This window comes from Mytilus galloprovincialis, chromosome 6 (assembly GCF_965363235.1).
Source record: "Mytilus galloprovincialis chromosome 6, xbMytGall1.hap1.1, whole genome shotgun sequence".
Taxonomy (NCBI): Eukaryota; Metazoa; Mollusca; class Bivalvia; order Mytilida; family Mytilidae; genus Mytilus; species Mytilus galloprovincialis.
Genome location: NC_134843.1, coordinates 64,372,688 through 64,378,687, shown reverse-complemented (window position 1 = coordinate 64,378,687; position 6,000 = coordinate 64,372,688).

Sequence of the window (6,000 nt, the reverse complement as noted above, 5' to 3'; positions counted from 1 at the left end):
ATTTTGATCTGAGCGTTACAGATGAGTCTTATGTAGACGAAACACGCGTCTGGCGAATTAAATTATAATCCTGGTATCTTTGATAACTAATTATGGTAATAAGCATTGTTTATATTAATCATAGCATTTGGTTGAGGCAAAATAAACAAGCATTCTGTGAGTATTGCATGGCAATACATAGTCCCCTACCGGTTAAAAAATTCATACTTGATCTATAACTTGTCATGGTGTAAACTATATAACAAATAGCAAGTCAATATCTTCAAGCATGATGAAAAAGAGTGTTTAAAACTGATTATTTTAGTGAATTTTCTAAGTCAAAGGACCATAACTCTGCACGAAATCATCAGACCGGAACAAAAATCGAACTTGATCTGTAACTTGTCATGATAAAACTATATACCAAATATCAAATCAATATCTTCAATCATTTTACCTCTATGTTCTATTTTTAGCCATGGTGGCCATGGTTCTTGATGAAAATGAATAAAAATCACAAAATTTATACTAGATACCCTAAGGATCATTTTCCTTGGGTTTGGTTGAAATTAGTTCAGCAGTTTCAGAGAAGAAGATCTTTGAAAAAGTTTACAGCAGACGACGACAGACGCCAAGTGTTAGGACAGGTGAGCTAAAAAGTGAAATCAGAACTTTAAATTTTCTCAACTTGTCAATTTTGTAAACCACTGTAAAGACATTTTCGGGTTCTGGTTTGTATTTTTGAAGCTAATGTCCCTACATGCTTATGTAAAATACATAAAAAAGTCTATCAAGCAAATAAAAATATTCGAATGCAACTGAAATAAGTTAATAAGATATGGAGGAACTGTGAGTGCCCTTACTGCAATACTCCTTTGTAATGAAATTGAGTCTACTTATATCATTATGATCATGTTATTAATGATTTTATTATATTAAATTTTATATATTCATATATATATAAATATATGCCAATAAATTGCATGTACATTGAGATAACATTATTGTTTACAAACTTCAGAGTATAAAAATAATGCAATGGACTGACATGGATTGATACTTGATAAGTAAAATAAAAATTATATGTATATATTTTAAATAATTACAATGTTTGACGACAGAATCAACATTAAAAAAATTCCAACAAATATTATCAAATAAAAGCTGAAATACAATGAAATAATAAAATCATTGCTTTAAACATAGTCGTTAAAACAGGTTCAATATAAATTATAACAGTATGTATACACCTTTTGTTTATGTATTTACATGTGATTAAATTCATGATTTTTTTTAATTTAAACTATATAACATACTAACATTTTTCAAACTTATAAAAGAAGTCTGTAATATCTGATAAGGTACAAAATAAATGCAGAAATTTAGATGTTGATGGGAATGACATCTGTATTCAATGATTTTTTACAACTGGCACCATTTTGTCATCAATATATGAATTCATTGTATGTAATTGTTTACTTTCATGAACAAAATTATTTTTGATTTTCTAAACTACATCTACTGAAAATCTACCTCAATTTGGCAAAAATCTTGTTTTGAAAAGATTTTATAAAAATATCACCTTAAAATGTCGAATGATCAGATTTGGACAATAAAAGGCTATGTAATAAGTGTCCTTTTTTAAGAAAAAGTAGTATAAGAGTCATCCTGAAGAGAAAATCACAGAATAACTAGATACCATTGAGATGGGAGCCATCTCTGTGGGCCCCGTTGCCAATAACGTGGGGTAAATAAGTTGATCAAATTTGTTAGCGATGGACAGACCAACAGACAGACAGACCTTTGACCTAGGAAGTTGTACATACATCATGACACACCCTCTGGTGTTGGTTAAAATGGATGACAAGTATAATATTTGAAATCATAACGGTTCTCAAGATATAGAGCGGACACGATCTTCACCACAGGATACGGGGTTGTCAACTGAAACCAAAGTTTTTTTGACCTTGACCTTTGACCTAGGAAGTTGTACATACATCATGACACGCCCTTTGGTGGTGGTTAAAATGGATGTCAAGTATAAACTTTGAAATCATAACGTTTATCTAGATATGGAGCGGACACGATCTTCACCACAGGACACGGGGTTGTCAACTGAAACCAAAGTTTTTGACCTTGAACTTTGACCTAAGAAGTTGTACATACATCATGACACACCCTCTGGTGTTGGTTAATAAACATTTAAGTATTAAGTATAAAATCATAACGGTTATCTAGATATGGAGCGGACACGATCTTCACCACAGGACACTTGGTTGTCAACTGAAACCAAAGTTTTTGACCTTGACCTTTGACCTAGGAAGTTGTACATACATCATGACACACCCTCTGGTGTTAGTTAAAATGGATGTCAAGTATAAACTTTGAAATCAAAACGGTTCTCAAGATATAGAGTGGACACGATCTTCACCACAGGACAGGGTTGTCAACTGAAACCAAAGTTTTTTTACCTTGACCTTTGACCTAGGAAGTTGTACATACATCATGACACGCCCTCTGGTGGTGGTTAATAAACATGTAAAGTATAAAGTATAAAGTATGAAATCATAATGGTTCTCTAGATATGGAGCGGACACAAAGTTAAAGTGGTTCGGACAGACGGACGAACGGATGGACTGATCACTATAGGGCGACCCACCTAAAGGCGGGGCTCTAATAAAATACATTTTTTTTAAAGAAGTCACTGAACAATGAAAATGAGGAAAAAAACAATGGGCATATGCCAGATGGAAAATTCAGACCATAACTTGCATAAGACATCTGTATACCAAACTCCTATTCCTTCTGAAATACAAAGCTTAATACAAGGAGCTTGTTCGTCATAACCTGTCTGATGAACTTCTGCTAATAATGTAGACAGCGATAGTTTGTTTTTATGTTTCCTTATATTAATTGTACCTGTTTTTGTGTCGTAATTGGTAGGAAAGTGCAATCGTAAGTTACTGATATATTTTCGACAAGGGAAAAAAGCTGTTTGGAATTTAAAAGTGTGTAGGTAGGAATGAGCGCCGTCAACTTATTTTGTTGCTAAGTAAGGGGTGTATGAGAGAATGACAATATTTAGATCATTTTTGTATTCCGCCTTTTTTTTTATGTTATATCTTTGATGCATATCACTATCATATTGTTATGGATAAGAAAAGACGATCGTTAGTTTGTGTTTGATTTAGCTTGTCCGTCCTAACCTGTCTTATGAATTTCTGCTACTAATGTAGATAGGGATAGTTTTGTTTTATGTTTACTTGTATTGATTGTACCTCTTTTTGTGTCGTTATAATTAGTAAACTGAAATAGTAAGTTACTGATATTTTTTCAGCAAGTGAAAATGACTTTTTGAATTTAAACATGTGTTGGTAGGAAAGAGCGATTGTCATCTTTATTTTTTGTTAGTATGTGGTTAATGACGGCATGACAACATTAAGAGATCTTTTTCCGCCTTTTTCAGCTTATTCCTTTGATGTACATCACTAAAATACTATTATTGTTAGGAAAAGGCGATCATCAGTTTGTTTTGAGATCAGTTTGTTCGTCATAACCTGTCTGATGAACTTCTGCTAATAACGTAGACAGCGATAGTTTGTTTTTATGTTTCCTTATATTAATTGTACCTGTTTTTGTGTCGTACGATTGGTAGGAAAGTGCAATCGTAAGTTACTGATATATTTTTGACAAGGGAAAAAAGCTGTTTGGAATTTAAACGTGTGTAGATAGGAAAGAGCGATCGTCAACTTAAATTTTTCTTACTAAGGGGTTTATGACAGAATGAAAACATTAAGATCATTTTTGTATTCCGCCTTTTTTCAGCTTATATTCTTGTTGCATATCACTATTATTTTGTTATATGGATAGGAAAAGGCGATCGTTAGTTTGTGTTTGATTGAGTTTGTCCGTCTTAACCTGTCTTATGAATTTCTGCTGATCATGTAGATAGGGAAAGTTTGTTTTTATGTTTACTTGTATTAATTGTACCGCTTTTTGTGTCATAATTGGTAAGAAAGTGCAATAGTAAGTTGCTGATCTTTTTTCGGCAAGTGAAAAAGACTTTAGAGTTTAATCGTGTGTTGGTAGGAAAGAGTGATTGTCATCTTTATTTTTTGTTAGTATGTGGTTAATGACGGCATGACAACATTGAGAGATTCTTTTCCGCCTGTTTCAGCTTATTCCTTTGATGTACATCACTATCATACTGTTTTTGATAGGAATATTAGTAATCGTTAGTTTGGGTTTGATTTATTTGTGCGTCCTAATCTGTTTTATATAATTCTGCTAATAATGAAGACAGCCATTTTTTGTTTGTTTTATGTTTCTTTGTGTTAATTGTACCCCTTTTTGTGTCGTAGTTGATAGTAAACTGCAATACAAAGTTACTGGTCTTTTTTTCGGCAAGTGAAAAATGACGTTTAGAATTTAAACGTGCGTTGGTAGGAAAGAGCGATCGTCAACTTTATATTTTGTTAGTATGGAGTTTATGACGGAACAACAACATTAAGATCATTTTCCGCCTTTTTCATCTTATTTCATTTATGTACATCACTAACATACTGTTATTGATAGGAAAGGTTAATCGTTAGTTTGTGTTTGATTTAGTTTGTCTGTCCTAACTGTTCATATGAAGTTCTGCTAATAATGTAAACAGCGATAGTTTGTTTTTATTCTTCCTTATATTAGTTGTCTTTCTGTGTCGTTATTTGTAGGAAAGTGCAAAAGTAAGTTGTTGATGATTTTTTAGCAAGTGAAAAATGACGTTTAGAATTTAAACCTGTGTAGGTAGTAAAGAGCTATCGTCAACTTAAATTTTTCGAAATAAGGGGTGCATGAAAGAATGGCAATAATAAGATCATTTTTGTATTCCGCCAACTTTCGATTTATTTCTTTGAAGCACATCGCTATCATATTCTTATTGATAGGAAAAGGCGATCGAAAGAGCTTGTCCGTCCTCGCCTGTCTTATGAATTTCTGCTAATAATGTAGATAGAGATAGTTTGTTTTGATATTTCCTTATATTGATTGTACCTCGTTCTTTGTCGTAATTGGTAGGAAACTCTTTTTTTTTTTTAAAGTAAAAAATTCTGTTCAAAATTTAACGTGTGTAGGTAGGAAAGAGCGATCGTCAACTTAAATTTTTCTTAGTAAGTGGTTTATGATAGAATGACAACATTAAAATCACTATTGAATTCCGCCGTTTCAGCTTATTTCTTTGATGTACATAACTAAAATACTGTTATTGTTAGGAAAAGGCGATCATCAGTTTGTTTTGAGATCAGTTTGTTCGTCATAACCTGTCTGATGAACTTCTGCTAATAACGTAGACAGCGATAGTTTGTTTTTATGTTTCCTTATATTAATTGTACCTGTTTTTGTGTCGTACGATTGGTAGGAAAGTGCAATCGTAAGTTACTGATATATTTTTGACAAGGGAAAAAAGCTGTTTGGAATTTAAACGTGTGTAGATAGGAAAGAGCGATCGTCAACTTAAATTTTTCTTACTAAGGGGTTTATGACAGAATGAAAACATTAAGATCATTTTTGTATTCCGCCTTTTTTCAGCTTATATTCTTGTTGCATATCACTATTATTTTGTTATATGGATAGGAAAAGGCGATCGTTAGTTTGTGTTTGATTGAGTTTGTCCGTCTTAACCTGTCTTATGAATTTCTGCTGATCATGTAGATAGGGAAAGTTTGTTTTTATGTTTACTTGTATTAATTGTACCGCTTTTTGTGTCATAATTGGTAAGAAAGTGCAATAGTAAGTTGCTGATCTTTTTTCGGCAAGTGAAAAAGACTTTAGAGTTTAATCGTGTGTTGGTAGGAAAGAGTGATTGTCATCTTTATTTTTTGTTAGTATGTGGTTAATGACGGCATGACAACATTGAGAGATTCTTTTCCGCCTGTTTCAGCTTATTCCTTTGATGTACATCACTATCATACTGTTTTTGATAGGAATATTAGTAATCGTTAGTTTGGGTTTGATTTATTTGTGCGTCCTAATCTGTTTTAT